We start from the raw sequence: 17,280 nt of genomic DNA, 5'->3' as shown, positions 1-17,280 counted from the left end.
ACCAAACCTCTCATTCTCCTATTCCCATCATCACATGACAGTTTTAGAATTCTACCACCTTTTAGATTCCCTGATTTATACTGGCTTTTAACTTCTGTCTTCTTTTACATTGACTAACAAGAAACAAAAATTATGTTAAAAAGCATAATAAAGCTTCCATGGAAAGAGAACTTAGAAAGGGAAGAAAACCTAAACAAAAGTGAAATCTCTGCCTCATTATCATAAACCTTTTGCTCCTATGGAGTGAAGGTCATAGGGATAAGAAGCAGGTTGTGGCTTGTCCTTGTAACTATTTCTGTGGCAGCGACTGGCATGTTCTGGATAGTTCTCCCGTCTCATTAGGAGCCTGTTATTTGAAAAGCGATCATGTTGCATTGATATGGCGTCTTTAAGCAAAAGTTGGCCAGGGAGAGTTTCCAGGCTGGCCATTTCCTGTTTGACAGTTTCTAATCCTATAAAGGTAATCTGGGTCTTCCCCCAAGGCAAACCAAAACAAAAGAGAACTAACACTGATCAATAAAATGAATCATGAAAAATACAATAGGTTAAAATGGCTTTCAGTAAATATAGCTTTATAAAAAAAAAATCATTATAAAAGAGACCCTATGTTTGAAATGCATAGAAAATGAGATGATTAAAAAAAAAAGAAATTGGAAACTGAACTTTAAAAGAAAGATGTATTACCAAAGCACAGTTTTTCTTAGTTTTCAGAAAAAAGAAAGTTCATTTTATTACAATTTGCCAAACTTACTGGCTATAAAATGGACTTGCGAAAAGATTTCTGGAACATGATAAAAAGATCTATAGAGAAAATAGTGGAAGGAAGATTATGCATTCAAATTATATTTTAGAGTGCAAAAGGCCTCTGAAAAACAGATTTCAAAGAACATATTCATACAAAGGAAGAAGGCCCTTTGATTTCTCATAAAGGCACAACTCTGATATCTTGTCTGCTCCCGGAGCGCAGGGAGCAGATTCAGTAGCAGAAATCTTTGCCTTACATTTTGGAGCAGCCTTGGGAGAGTAGCAGAGAGCTCTCACAGTCTGCCTGGAGGGCCCAGAGGGGCTTTCCAATTTAGAGCTCTGGTACTCTTCTGCAGGATAAACAGCTCCGGATTCTTCTTTAATGACAACAGCATATCAGCTCCTTTTGAGGTTACAGCATACATAAACAGGATCTGCCTCATATTTTCCAGTTGTGGAGGAGGGAAGGCCAAAAAAAAAAAAAAAAAAAAAAGGACCCCACAAACCTTTTCCTGCAGTTAACTGTGGAAGATGACTTGCTTTGACCCATATGCAAGACTGAAAAAAGGAAAGAAAGAATCACAGAATGGAAAATGTTCTCAGAAAGGAAACAGGAAAAGCATTACTTCCTCTGTGTGTGAGAACATCAGTGGATAATCAGAGGGGAGAAAGGTAATGCTTTAAAGGGTTTTAAAAGAAAAGGGATGCAAGCTTAAGAAGAATGAGTAGAAAGGGTTCTTAATAAAGTCTTCTTGGTGCCAAAACCCAGAGACATCAATTGAGAGGTCTTGCCGGGCACACGCCCTGCTCTTCACTTTGAATGCTAAAGTTAACACTGGCTGTCAGGTTAGGTAGACAAGCAGGCTATTTCCCAGGATCCCCTGAGGGATCGGCTGGGCACTGAAAACTTCCTGGCCTTCAGGAAGCCCTAACAAAACGCGCCAAATGAAGATATTTGCTCACAGAACTCACTTTCTTGCACCCTGAGCCCAAATTCCTTACTTGGTTTTGGACTGAAGGTCTAAAGGAAAAACCTCAAGATTTCTGTTTTATTGACCTAGGCCTACCAATCTCCCCCCTCACCTCCCCTACCCCAATATTTTCCAGAAAGCTGCAGAGAAAACTACTTCATCTGTATTTAAATGTGTATTTTAGTGGTGGGTCAGCAAACTTTTCTGCATCATTCAAAACACTGAGCTGACAAAACACTGAGCTTCTGTGGCTGTGAGAGCCACAGAAGAAAATGAGAAACCAGTTAGTTAGGTTCAGAGGTAAAGAAGAAGCCAGCCAGAGACAACTCTGTTATCAGAAACCCAAGCTTGAGTCAAGGGGAGCTCTCAGAGCCATGGTCAAGTTTGAATCTGGATTTGGAAAGGCAGGGAATCATCTAGGACAGGTGGCTACTGAGAAAACCGTCTCCCATTTCTAGGCACATTCCATTCCCAGTTAAATAATCCATGGGCTTGGGGAAATAACAGTTGAAGAAACTTGGCACGTGAGATTTGAAGTAGCTAAGGTCAGTGGACCTTTAATTCACAGCTTACTGCCTAGTGCTTTTGTCCTAAAACATGGTTCACGCAACACTCAAGAAAGCGTGGTAAGTCCAACTTGCCCATCTAAAAGAATGGTAGTCCTAAGACCATCAGGGATGACAGTTTTATCCTGACACGTGCTGATTAGCTTGCCACAGGACAGACTAGTTCTATGAATCTCTGCAGGTAAGAGTTCTCTGTATTTCAGTTTCAGTCTATGGATCAAGATATCAAATTATAAAAATGCAATTAATTAGCTGATATGGCAAACCTCTCTTGAAGGCACCTGATAGATCATTGGTTCACACCTGGAAAGTTATGCAGTTGGGAACCCAATGAGTATGAATCTTGAGAACCTTAATCACCTCCCCAGACCAAAAGGTGTAACAGAGACTCTCTTGTGGAGGAAACCAAGAGCCAATGGCAGCTAAGAGAAAAAGAGACCAGGGCAGGAAGAAGAGGACAGGAGTTGAAATCAGGAGGGAAAGCTAGACATGGATCATCTGGGGAGGAACAATCTTGGCCAGGATAGGTGAAGCAGAGTGACAGAAAGGTCTGAGCATGGACCAAGAAAGATATGTTCAGGGTCAGCCTCCAGGGCCACCAGCCCCAGTACATCAAAGATGCGCTTGGCTCTGGCTGGAATCAGGAGTATGAAGACTCACACACTTGGGCTTTTCTAAACTTCCTCTATCCCTTCTTCCAGCTAAGTTTTAGTGAATGCTTTGAAACTGGGGAAGGTTTAGGAAGAGGCTGAAACAATATCCACTCTGACTGCTTTGCTCAGGTGGGGGCCCCGGCTACAGCAAGATGGGAGAGGTTGATAGTCTTAGCAGGGACTGAACACCTATTGAGGCAGTTCTTCCCCAGATAACAGGAGGTCATGATCCCTATTTCTGACTTTCTTCTGGGCCTATAAGTTTCTCCATTATATCCAGCTATTTGCGTAGGAAGTGCAGGCTTTTTAGCAAGTGCATCTTTAATTAAAAGATGGAGTGGGTGAGAGAAAATCAGGATAAAATCTATTTTTCCTCTACTTCCCCAACATAAATTGACAGTGATATGTCTGAAATAGGGGCAATTATAAGGACTTGACATAAAAAGGAAGTTTAGAAATGTTAGCCCAACTAGACAAACCAATAAAACGAGTAATTTCTCTTTAAAAACAAAAGTTTCTTAAGTCAAAAAAGGGGCATTAGGGACTTCCCTGGCAGTCCAGTGGCTAAGACTCCACACTCCCAATGCAGGAGCTGGGGTTTGATCCCTGGTCAGGGAACTGGATCCCACATGCCGCAACTAAGAGTTCTCATGTCACAACTAAAAAAAGATCCCGCATGCTGCAATTAAGACCCGGCACAGCCAAATAAATAACAAAGATAAATAAATAAATAAGTGGGCATTACATAGGAGAGAGTTAAATAAGCAAAATCACACAGAGAGAAAACCACAATATTACTGGTATAAAATCCTTTTTCATAGGCAACTTTTTTTTTTTTTTTTTTGCGGTACGCGGGCCTCCCATTGTTGCGGCCTCTCCCGCTGCGGAGCACAGGCTCCGGACGCGCAGGCCCAGTGGCCATGGCTCACAGGACCAGCCGCTCCGCGGCATGTAGGATCCTCCCGGACCGGGGCACGAACCCGTGTCCCCTGCATCGGCAGGCGGACTCCCAATCACTGTGCCACCAGGGAAGCCCACAGGCAGCTTTTGATGGGTTTGGAGCATTATCTTATTACAGCCCCATATATTCTCTTAAATCGGCACAGTCTATTTTTAGGTTATATACCTTGCAATGTAGTTAGGTTAAGCTTAAACAGATTAGGAGAGTAAAGCAACATTATTTAAAACTCTAGTCCTAAGAAAAAGCAGAGTATTCAAAATCAGTACTAGTGTTAGAAGAGAGCAGGCAATCTTTTCTGATGACTCTTATCAGTTTTACTCTTATCACATTCTTTTAGTATTATGGTGATCAACTTCCCTCAAAAACCTACGAGGGAAAAGCAATGATGCTCCCCCATCCCTACCCCAGCCAAAAACTAATTTCAATCAATGTCCTAGAGCAACATTCAATATTTCTTACATTAATGAGATTCAGATCTGTGCTCTGGCCATAACAGGAGTGAGCAAAGAGCATGTAGAGTTAGCCATTTGGTAATAATTATCCAAAGCTATGGCCTCTTTTATGCATACCTCATGGCAATGCCACGTGTGCATCCATAATCAAATGCTCTTAATTTTTAATGCGTGAGTTTTCCTTTTGAGGATCAAAAGGGTTCAGAATTGCATTTGAAATGAGAAGGAAAAGAACGAGAAAAAAATCTCCCAACGTACCATAGACCTGAATTGCCATCTCACATCAGATTTTTTTTTTTTAAGTTTGCCAAAATGAGCTGGAATTTCTTTATAGCTTCAGAGCCCTCTACAGCTCACGTCCAGGGCAGACATCACCTCTCAGTCTTCCAGCAATGCACGATTTCTCTGTGCGCACCCACAAGTAGACTGGTTTGTCACTCTTCCACCCCCACTCCCCCACCACCAATTCTGAAATTTCTAGCAAAAGAGAGATCTGTCAAAACAGGTTACTTGTACCTTTATTGGTTCCTCCAGACCATGACGACATTTCCTGAAAGGCAGTGCCAGGAAACTTAATGTCTGTGAAGAAGTGAAAGTTCTTATGAGCATAAACTGTCTGGTGCCCCAGGAGACTGCAGCCTGAAGGAACCCCTGGTCTTAGACTGCGACACTGACTCAATTGGCTGATACATTGGAACTCCAAATACCACCATCAGAGGAGAGGAGGAAAGTGTCTTTCCAAAAAGAGAGGTCTGGGAGACACAACAGGCTATTTCATCCCTTTCTCTTAACCGCTTGTTTACCTAGAGTAGAGCATCTGAGCAGGCAGCTAATGACTGGCTCAGTCAAGGCTGTAACACCGATTAGTTAATCCATTTAAGTAGTTAATGGATCCTTTCCCAAGCAGGAGGGATAATAAGGCCTACACCTGGAAGAGGAGTGTGTGGCCTTCTCCACAAATGGGAAGAATCCATTCTAACATCCAGGTGCAGAAACAGAATTGCACCTTTTTACAGGACCTCAGCAATTTTGCTAAGGCTAGAGTCACATTGTGTGAGCACTTCACATGGCTGACCTTAAAAGAAGCAGGAGCTTTACAGAAGACTGGAAACTAAATAAAAAAAAAACTTGTTTGAAGCACCGGACCTTTAGGAGACTTCCAAGTATTTCAACTGATACATTATTAAGTGCCAAAATCATGTGGGTACTTGGTAAGGTTGTAACTGGGTTTGTGGAGCAGAAAGGCAGCTCACTGCACTGCCATATCCCTCTATTTCACAGCGCCACCTGCTGGGTGAGGGTGGAAAGAGCTGAACTTTGTTTCTTGGATTGATAGCCTATGAATTCAAAGAAAGAAGAAAAGTTCCCAAACACTGAGAAACAGTGCTCTTTATGCTGGCACGTTCATAAAGAAGGGGACAGCTCTGCTCATCTTTGCTGCTGTCCTAGCCACCCACAGTCCAGTGATGACTGTTTCCTTTGAAATGTCCGAACAGGAAATAGAAGCATTAAAACCAAGAACATAAAATATGGGCCTTGCATGTTGACTAGCTACATTCCCGTGTTAATAGCCAGGTCATTTGAATCATGACCTTTAAAAGCTGGAGGGTTTTCTCATTATCTTTAATAGAGCATTGTAAGTGTCCTTTACAGATGAAGTTAATTCTATTTTCATAATTAACCCTCTTCAGGAGAATATTTAATATCCGGCCTCAACGTAGTGAACACCTAAACTCAGCACAGCTAAGAAAAAACTGTAGCTAGAGAAACATTCACTGTCACATAAAGCACTAGGTTCCATACCTAGAATGTTAAAAAGAAATTAATCCATATCTTAAGCACTGTTCATTCAACCTTGAATAGATACGACGATTTCTCCTTGCTGAGGAAGAAGCTATAGGCCCAAAATGCCTCATCAGAAACTTCCAGGCCAAAAGTATTTCAGAATTTTTCAGATTTTACAAAGGTAAAATGGTACATTATGTATTATATAACACCTCCAGTGGGTTCTTGGGCTGGATCCACTAATCAAACAATATTCCTGCAGTAAGATATATGAATATTCACAGCCAATGATTAAAGACTCTAAATAGACTTGTGACAGTTCAGATCAGGTTTTCTTTTCAAATGAGTTTGTATAAAACTTAACAAATTGCACTTTGGGGGGCTTTTTGAATTTCAGAATTGAGGATAAAGGATTATGGACCTGCACAAGTCAGTCTTGATTTTAATGAAAAAGAGGCAAAACAGTGGAAAAGGATTCTTTAGAAGGCTGAAACCCAGGTGTTTATCTTGGTTATTTGACTTTTGGACATTACTTAATATTTTTAGCCTTGGTTTTCTTATTGATTGCATTGTGGGGGGATGGTGGTGGGAGTGGCAGTGGATAGGTGTTCCAAGATAGGCAGGAGGGAATCAGTATTCATCCAATGTCTACAGAGTTCCAGTCCTATGCTAACTGCTTCTAGTTCCTCAATATTATAAACAATAGTGTGATAAACAGTAGCTCAATCTTTATACACGTCCCTTATGATTTCTTTGGGATAAATGCCTTACAATGTAATTACTGGATCAAAAGACAATCTATAACTGTCTGTCTGACTGTCATCTGTTCGTCCATCCATCCATCCATCCATCCATCCGGGTTTATGTCAACATTGCAAAATTGCCTTAAAGGTAATTTACACTCCCAACAGCAGTGTGCAAGAGCACCTATTTCCTGTACCCTTGTCAATGCCAGGTGTGACCATTAACAAAATTCTGCCAATTTGAAAAATGGTATTTCTTCGATTAAACATGCATTTCTCTGATTGCCTTGCATTTTTACATAGGCTCCATGTAATCTTCCACAATTTTATGAAGCAGTTATTCCTAAGTTTCTATCGTTAGTGGTAGATCCAGGTCTGTTTCACTTCAGAGCTTATCCTCCTCCCAGGAGCCCCTGTGAGCTCTGAATTGCATTGTGGAGGGGCTTGAAAGGGACCTTGGAGGTGGACTGGGTCTTTGGAACACAACGGCACCAATCAGTTGTGGTGGCAGCTTTGACTGTATCTGTTGACTATGTTGTGCTTCTACACAGCGCTTCTCTACTGTACTAAGCCTAGAGGCTTCCTAGGTGGCCAACAAAACCTCTTTGAAATAGCAGCCCTTATAGCTTAAGGCTTGGGGAGAGAACACAGGGAACATATTTTAAATTACTATTCATCACCACTCAGAGCACGGTACAGTTTTTAGACTAGCTAATCATTAATCAATTTATTAACCAAAACCAGTATACTATTGACTTGGATAGCCTAGATATTTTGTTAATTCTAGCTGTTCCTCCCTCCCCATATGGGCTTACATTGGTATTAAAATTTAAATAACACATCTGCAAAACTCAGATGATACGATAGCATTTTAGATAAAGTGACTTTAGATCAGACTTTATCTGCAAATCACACACTGTTCTCAGTCATTTATACCCATGGAGGAGTGGGATGAACCAGACCCAGGGATTCAACAAGCATTCTAAAAGCCGTCATCTTTCTTACATATAAAACCCTCACCAGGGTCTTAGCTACCAGCTTTCCAAGGTATGAGTGTCACATTCTTTCTATACTCCTACAGTAACCTGCCTACAATAACCTAACTGCCTACAATAACCTCCCCACAGGAGAGGCACAAATAGCTTGTAAAAATGCTGAGAAAGAGCAACAAGGTAAAGGGTCAGTATAAATCAGTCTGAATAGAAATCCCCCACTTTAGGTCCACTGTCAGCACTGGAAATTTCTCTATTTCACAAATGCACGCAGGCCTACCGAGGTGCAAAGCTCCTATATTTTATGGGACTGGGAATGTGCCTCTTGGTGACCCTGTGATGGATAATCCGATCACAGTCCAGGCTTGCTCTTCTGTATACAAAGCACACTTGAGCAGCAAATCTGTGTGACATACACATTTTCAGGTGTCTCTCTGAAGGAGACGAACAGATTTCTCTTGAAACAGAATATCCTGAGAGAAAACAAAAAACGACTGGTTGTAAATATGTCAAACAAAAATCTTTAACTGTGACTCAGGATTTCAGGAGTTGGTCTGGTCTCAGGTTGTTTAAGGAGCACAGTCTTCTGTATTATCCTTGCTTTAATACCCACTGTCCATGACATCACCATCCAAACCATTTATTTAGTCTGTTTTCAAGCTCACCACATGGCAAATGACTGCCTGAATGAACAAAACAATTCAATTCTACAAGAATTCTTTGCAATTGAGACCCCTGGAGAGAAAAAAAAAAGTGTAATTGCCATCTAAAAACAAACTGAAATTTCTGTAAGTGGTTTTATAAATAAGTGACTGACTGTCATGAAAAGAGGAAGAAAAAACCCACAAACAGCTGCAGAAGGCATTTCTGAATCTTGCAGACATAGTAAAGCAAAATCATAATACCCCCATGAGTTCTTAGTTATCAGAAATCCCAGTTCGAATTTAGCCATTGACAGGTGGGCAAGGTAAGACAGATGATAATATCTTTCTGAGTAAAGACTAAGTCTCTAACATCTCACACCCCTTACAGTAGTGGTTTCCAAACTTTAGTATGCATCAGAATCATCTGGAAGAATTTAAAAAACAGGCTACTGGGCCCCACCCCCAAGAGTTGCTGACTTAGAAGGCCCAGGTAGGGCCCAATAAATTTGCATATGTAACAAGTTCCCAGGTGATCCTGCTGGTCCAGGGACCGCATTTTGACCACCACTGCCGTATAGCGCAGAGCCCACCATTAGGCAAATGGTAGCTGGTAAATAAATGTATATTGATTAAATCGAATTCATCTTCAAAAATAATGCTTTCTTTCCCGCCCCAAATCTAATATGCTGGTGGATTGCTTTTTACAGGGCATAATAATTACCTGGAGAGTCTTGTTAAAACATTAAAGCTTCTTAAAACACAGATTACAGGGCCAAACCCCCACCCCCCAGATTCAGAATCAGCAGATCTGGAGTCGGTCTGAGAACCTGCATTTCTGATGCTGATGCAGCCAGTTCCCAGATGACACTTTGAGTAGCACTGGGGCAGCAATCCATTTCCAGCTGCCACTAAACATCACTCCAAGCAGATTTCTCAATGTATATCTCAATTACATAACTTTCCATATTCTATTTTATCATTTGGGCTCATGGTTTTCAATGCTATCAGACTTACCCTAAAGCAAGAGCTGTGTCTTATTTCTCCTTATATCGAACACGATGCCTATCACAGTGTTTTGCTATGAACACACAGGTGTGTGTGTGTGACATATGTTGGTAGATTGATATATACTGCATCCATGGGTAGCAACAGGAATACATATTTGTTTATTTAGGTTTCTTTTTGCTCAAATCTTCCCCCTACCAATATATTTACTGCATGTAAATCTAATAACCGTTGAATTTCTTAAAAAATTAGTTGTTTGTTATAAAGCAGAAACTAACACACCATTGTAAAGCAATTATACTCCAATAAAAACGTTTAAAAAAACCCTAAATTTTCATGAAGTATTTTACTGATATGCTAACTTCCATTTATCATCATTGTGGAATCAATGAGAAATTATGTGCAACTGAAAAGAAAAAAAATAGTTGTTTGGCAAAATCAGTCTTATGTGGTAGATGCAACACAGAACTCATTAAAAGCATTCTTATGTATGAGTATCATTCGCCAACATGCCCTCAATGAATCTGAGGCTAAAGAAAACCAGCAAGTGGAAATCACAAGTTCCATTAGGACTGTAAGCATTTTCCAAGCCCTCTGCCAGAGTCTCCCTTCCTCCACTCCAGGGCCTTCTATCCCCGAGAGAGCCAAGGGGTCTTTAAGTTCTCTGCATTTAATATTGGGCTGCATGTCAAAACATAAAGAATGAAAACTGGTTTATGCCATAAATTAAGCCAATAAATTACAGCACACTTAATCCAGCATGGTGCTGGCAAACACATATACCAGTCCCACATCTGATGAGTGGCTTTAATGTTAAAAAGAAAAAAGTGTGTGTGTGTTTGTGTGTGTGTGAGTGTGGGTGGGTAGTTGAAAACAGGCAGTGGGCCTGGGGAGCAGGTGACAGACTTGGCCCTTAGATATACAGGAGACAGTCTGAGGTTTTATCTACTTAGTAAGGTAAATTGCAAAGCAGAAGCTCATATAATGTTTACTTTGGTATGTCCTTCGTCTTCCCAGTCCGCTACATCCCATACATTCTCAGAAGAAAATCCTGTAACTCTAGAAGAAAGGAGACCCCTGGAAGGTTTAAAGCAGACTAAAACTCACTTTCAAAATCTCCATTCCAAAAAAAAAAAATTCTATTCTTCTGGGATCTCTGAAATCAGAATAAAACAAAACCCAAACAAACAAACAAACAAAAAACAAAGGGGTCTACCACCTGCTTCTAGAAGGTCCAAAAAGTTAAGGTGTGAGAAGAGGACTAGAAGCAACTTCTCCAGCCTTTGGTGGGAGCAGTCAGTACTGGCAACGGTTATGTTCGACAGTATTGATTTGTGATTTGTGTCTTGGGGGAAACATGTGGAGAGATTTTAACATTTGATTAGGTTTCATCTCCATACTTCAAGTAACAGGACAAATCAGTTTATCTCTTCAACTGGAACCCTCTTTACAGATAGAAGAAATGAGATGCTTTCAAAAATTAATTTTCCTACTCTTCCCTGAAGTCCAGAGTTTTGATGAGGTTTTATGCAGGTTTTGACTTCTTTGCTTATGACCTTGTAAACTAGAAAACAAAAAAACTAGCTAATTAAGTTTTTTAAAATGAAAAGTCAAGCCCCCAAATTAAAACGATCCTTAAAATAACTTCTAAAAGACTGTCAAACTCTGGACAAGAAAGTATTCATCTCTGCATATTAGTTGCTAGTTGTTCAGGGTAGAGTAGAAGCTCAAGAGTCTTTAAAGTTGGTTTAGAAAGTTCCTTAAAAAAAAAACCTATATATATATGTCTGTACATATGTGTGTGTGTGTATATATATATATATATATATATATATATATATATATATAAATTCACCTGGAGAAAACTAAAGCCATCATTCTTTGAATTACAGTAGTAAGCTATTTGGATAATATAATAATAATTATACTCATAGTAATAATACAACTATTTGGATATACAGCAATAAGCCATTCAGATCCTTATTGGTTGACTGAAATCATTATTAAGGATGAAGCCAATTTTAAAATTTTCTGTTAAAAAAAATTTTTTTTTAACTGGGAAGACAGGGAAAAAGGAGATGAAATACCAGGGGTTATTTGAGAATAACCAGAACAGAGGTGCAATCTTGAGGTAAAAAGGTTTTAGATGACCAACAAGCAGCAGGTGAGGGTGCTGGTATTTTGGCAGTAAAGAAAACACGGTACTAAGTGGTAAACTAATGACAAAGAAACATTTAATATAGCTTGAAGTTCTTCTTGACTTCGGCAGCAATGCTCTCCAAATTCTATCTTGAAGGTGGCTGAGAACTCCTAGAACCTTAGTCTCATGACTCAAAAGGAAACATCTATTTCTATGTCTCTCTCCTGTTGAACAAACTGCCTACTGGCTCAGAGAGATTAAATGAGGTGCTCAAGGTTACAGGATGAGAACCAGGTTTCATGATGTCCAGTCTGTCCAAGCAACTGAGAATGGGGAGGCCAGTTATAACAGTAATCTAGGCTGGAGGGGATGAGGCTTGGATCAGAGTGGTGGTAGGGGGAATGCTTGAGGAACCAGGACAAAGCTACTTCAAGTGACATCTCAGCCTGGAAGAAGACTGGATTTCCTCAAGCCTAAGATACATGGCTTTTAAACTTCTTTCATAGTTTAAGAATTTTTGAGATCAAGATGCAGCTTACAGTCAATGTTAAAAGAGAGGTAGAAGAGGTGATGTAGCTGTCAATGCTCGTGCAGGTGCCAACAACACAAATGTCTAGGAAGAGATAGTAGCATTTTGAAGCTTGGAGAGGCTGGGTGACTGTGTGAGGGGCTGAATGCAACACATGCAGTGGCAGAGAGGACAAGTGGGAAGTAATGGATGCTAAGACTGGAAAGGTATTAAATCTGTGTTAAAAGAAGAGAGAATTACCACGGATAGTGGACAGTTCCAGACCTCTAAGTACTATTAGGGAGGCAACATAGATGGCTAAAGGGAAGTAAAGTAGAAAGAGTAAGTAAAATAAGGGCCTCAGAAAATTAACACCATGCGTGATCAGGTCTGGAATAACCAAGAACTGCCTACATCGACCAAACATTTAGATTCTAATCTCTAAGCAAAATGGTGTAGGGTCCTGAACCAGCTAAGAAGATGTTCAAAAGTCCACAAGCTTGGTCCCACCTGAGACTAACCAACTCCGAGTGTCTGAGGTGAGGCCCGGGTAACTGTTCAGTGATGTACAGGGAGAGCCCGTTATCTCACAAACACACTGTGTACTTAGGGACAACTAATTTTTAGTACTTTAGGTTTACCTGCAAGGCTGCTATATATTTTAATATCGAAAAATGTGTGCCCCCCCTTTTATAACTGCACCTTTCTATGTGCACATCTATTAGTCACTCAAGTAAGAAAATTTTGCTAGTAAATGTTACGGCAAAGAGTGTAGTTTCTGACTGTGGCTATTGCTGAGCTATTCCTGATCAACTCATGACTTCATGAGAATGTAGTTCTGCACCCTCCCATACCCATTTTAGAGCCACTTAGGGCTTGCTTATTACATAGATCTGTATGGCTCAAAGAGATGTCCTATTTCTTTTTTAAACGGGTTTTTTTTTTTCCTCAGCGAGAGGTGGTGGCTAGAGGTTTTTTTTTTCTCTTTTCTTCCTTGGTGGAGGTGCCATTCTAATTTGGTCTGATTTCATTTTCCTGTTCTGGTTTAGGGCACTGGTACAGTGTAAAGCTACCTTGCTAGAGGGAGGCTTCTTCTCTTAGAAGTGCATTAGGTGGGAGGTCTGGGGATGTGTTGCAGAGAGGTGGAACAGGAAGTGGAGTGGAAGATGGAAAAGCACTACAGCAGGAGTCTGCTGATCGTTTCTTCTTGCATGCGACTTTATCCCTTTACTCACCAACATCTTTCATTTTCTAAAACAGCGGATCAACAAATCCTCAGTGGCTCCCTATGACATAGAAAGTAAAGTCCAGTCTCTTCAGTCTGACGTTGGAGGCCTTCCACCACACGGCTTCAGTGGGTCTCCCAAATTCCTCACACGCATTCTCCAGTTACCTCACATCCCCTCACATGCCTGGCATAGCTGAGGCCACAGCACTTGGAGCCCATCTTCCTCCCATCTCCTCAGTCCTCTCCTTTCTCTGAACTCCTCTAGCAGGAACTGTCTGTGTCACTCATTAGGGCTCTTAGTCATACTGGCCACATTTTAAATTAATGATTTCATACATGTATGATTTACCTCACTAACCAGACCAGAACTCCCCAAATTGGAGCCCCATGGGTTGAATTTAGCCCACATACATGTTTTGCTTGGCGCACACAATGTTTTTAAAGAATTTGAATTAGTCGCCAGCATTTTAAAAAAATCAGGAGATGGCACATAATAAAAACCTGGATTTCTGACTTCTCCTGACAAGCTGGAAGCTCTGACAATTCTGGGCCAGCATTCCAGGATGGTTCCAATCAGCTGGAGCTGTGTAATGATGATCCCTTCAGAGTGATGTATCCTTTCCACTTCGGCAGAGCCCCAGTCACCCCTCTGTCCTGTGCCTGGCCTCTTCCTGCTCTCACAGACCTTCCTGTCTCCTGCAGTCGTTTAAACTTGCAACCTCTGAACTTCACCCTATGTCCTCAGAGGGTATGGTCTTTGTCTTCATCTCCTCACCTCCTCAGTGCTTAGCACACTGCTATTTACATAACAGGTGCTGAAAAAATACTTCCTGAATGGAAGCAAGAAAGGCCAGAATCGAAGAAGCAGATGAAAGTGATGGATCAGGGAGATGAGGATTAAAGGAGGCCAAGGCTAAGGACAAATGATGAAGTGTTTTCCAGTGCCTCAAAAAGGATGTGAAATGAAAGACCTTGTTCCTGTATGGCTTCAAATGGCAGTGATTTATAAAGCTCTTTTAGAAAATTAAAAGAGGTATTTCGCTTTCAAAATGATAATTTCCCAGAAGCGGGACAAGAGAAACGATGTAGGTTATCTAATGACGCTCTTCAACTCTGAGTATACTTTACTGTTGTCAATAGTGAAGTGAGTCAGTCTGTCCTTTTTTAAAGAAAAACCACAAAACTTTAAGGCTTACTTTGTACTGCTGACTAGGTAGAAGAGAAATTACCCTAAAGGCTGCCTTCATTTTACATCTATCTACAAAATCTCAAAAGAAATACACTGTAAGAGAGATGCATGTTACCAAGGATGTTTTCCTGAACTTGCACCAAATCCCTTCTGGGTGTCATCTAAGCTGCCCCTTTCCACTCAAATAAGAGTGAAGTTCAGAAGGTTAGGAAGAGCAGGGTTCTAGAATATTAGACACATGATTCAATGACTGAACTTTAAGTTAAACTTCACAGATGAAACTGTGGCTCCAGAGAAGTCACGCCTTAACTCACAGTTCTAACACTGGAGGTTTTACAGAACCTCCCCCTTCTACCAAAAAGCCTCTGAATTTTATTGCTGACGGAAAGGAGGGAAAAACTGGTCTTACTGATCTGTTGATACCTCTGGGTTTGAGGGTATGAAGTGAACTGAGTTGGTGCTAAGGTGCTGGGGAATTCAGAGAAGAGGTGGAGAGACTTCAACTTGTCCACTGTGAAAGTTTGTGTTTGAACTAGAAGTTTGAGGAACTAAAGCTGAGCAAAGCTTTAGATTTGGGATGTGAGTATCTCAAGCTTCTGGGACAGCGAGGAGGTCACTAATGGGAAATTTGTAGAGGCATCCAAGAACAGACATCTGCCTCACTTAACTATTTGTCAAGTTTTTTCTGTCTGCCTGCAGAGTTGACCTCATTTTTCATTTCAAGAAATTGTAACTTAAAATCCATACCCACTTATAAGCACCAAATTATGGAATGTTTTATTCTGTAGGTAGTGGCTTATCACAGTTTCTAAAATCCCAAACTCCTCAGTGTCTTGTGCAGTATCCTGAGAGACAGTAGCATGTGGTAGGTAATAGCATGGGTGCTGGGGTCAGACAAGACTTAGGCTGGAGTCCTAACTCTGCCAGTCAGTGGATCTGGAGCCCTAGGAAAGTCAGATAACTTTTTCCAGCCACAGTTTTCTCAGCCTAGAAAGGAGAATAAAAATGGTACAATTGCATGGGATTATTTTGAGGTGTGAGTGAAAGAGTGCATGCAGACTACTTAGCACAGCACCCTGCAGGGAGTCAGCCCCCAATAACAAGTTATTTTCATCAGGGTCTCTCACAATGTAGGAAAATTCAGATCGTCAGTTGGGTGATAGGTCATCAGGATCTTTGAGGAGTACGTAAATTGGCTTGGCATTGTGCTCACAGTTCGTAATTCTAAACAAGGTTGAGGTCAGTAACTCCTGTCAGAAGAACTTCGGCTCTGAATGATTTTTCCAGCAGGAGGGATATTATGCTGAGCCAGCCCTGCTCACACCTCTGCCCTCTGTGATTAAATAAATGCATTTCTGAACCAGCCAGGCAAGCGAAGGCTGCTCTGCATGAAGCCTACTGTCCCATATGGGGCCTGATCCCATAGCCTTGAATTTTAACGAATTGAGCTAACTGGTAACAGATAACCAGAGACATGCTCCCTACTTGCAGGAGGCCAGCAGACTTTTACGGGGACACATCACGAAAACTTTAATAAGATGCAGAACACAAAATGCATTTCAGTAATACCCAAGAACATGTAATGTTTCAGAGTTTGGAAAAACCACAGCCACTCTGTCCATTCCAATTTATAAGCAGATTCTATAGCCTGAGCGGTCTGGGCTTTTATTGGCCTTTTTCCCTGATGATGTAATGGGTATCTGAAACTGACAAACCTAAAGCTGGCCGAGAAGCTCAGAACTAGAGATCACATCATCTTTCCTTAAAGTAACATCTAACTTCCTGCTTGCTTTCCTGTAGAAAGACTGGATACTTGGGGAACACAGAATCACAGAATATTAGAACTAGAAGAGTCTTCAGTGTTTATCTAGTCCACTGGAGGAGCAAGGAAACCATGTGATACACAAAGATTATACAGCTAAATGTTGGCTCTGCCAGTACCAGAGTTTCCCTGACTCCAGGTCCAGAACTTTCCATTAAAGTTGCCACCCTGAGCCATCCAACCATCAGTTCCTCTCACAAAGTTATCCTGAAATTGGGGGACAAACCACTTGTTTATTTTTTTAATGGCCTAGTTGTATGGATGTCCAAAGCAAAGAGACAAATCAAATAGCTATAAGCAAAGCTATTTGTTTATAGCTGCCTATAAACTCAACATTAGCTGTGTTAATTATATTATGACACACTTGTTAATCTCTAGCATATAAACCAGCAAATGCTAGAAGCACTTCTCACCTAGATGCTAAAATGTTATCACTATTTAGCTCAAACAGAATATACTATGAACTTGCCTTATCTTTGTATCACCAGCTAGTAAGCATTCAGTAACTGCAATTTATTTATTTTAATATTGAGTTACTTTTGTTTAAAAGGGACATTTCTAGGTTATTAAACAAAAGTTCCTAAAAAGCCTTTCATAAAAATTTAAAGAGTAGATGTGAGGTCTAGAAAATTTAATAGTATTTATGGAATAGTCAGTCGGTGATTCATCAGTTCATCAGCTAGAAATGTTGTGAGGAAATCCCAGAACTGAGATTCACTACAGTAACCAGAGTCTTGCCACACTCTCAGCCAGTAATAATTCTTGGTACCCTAACATTTTTCTATTTAAAATGCACCTAAATAGATTTCCTCTCTATTCCCTGCCTTTTTCTCTTTAAGCTCCAGCTTAAGATCTTGGTCCACCATAGTTGACATTC

General features: G+C 40.7%; 1 protein-coding gene across 4 annotated transcripts in view; it reads right to left on the bottom strand.

The window, feature by feature from the left end:
- The window catches only part of CMSS1 (cms1 ribosomal small subunit homolog), a 383,527-nt gene that overhangs the window by 105,078 nt on the left and 261,169 nt on the right, over window positions 1–17,280 (bottom strand). Inside the window, exon 1 of one of the 4 annotated variants that reach the window (XM_060010539.1) lies at window positions 1,002–1,021. The exons of the other annotated variants lie outside the window; for them this stretch is intronic. The gene's annotated coding sequence lies outside the window, so the exon portion shown is untranslated. Of the gene's footprint in view, window positions 1–1,001; window positions 1,022–17,280 lie in introns of those variants that run through there. 4 annotated transcript variants of the gene reach the window in all.

Source organism: Delphinus delphis, chromosome 4, assembly GCF_949987515.2.
Source record: "Delphinus delphis chromosome 4, mDelDel1.2, whole genome shotgun sequence".
NCBI classification, from domain to species: domain Eukaryota; kingdom Metazoa; phylum Chordata; class Mammalia; order Artiodactyla; family Delphinidae; genus Delphinus; species Delphinus delphis.
This window is presented reverse-complemented; position numbering and strand designations above follow the sequence as displayed.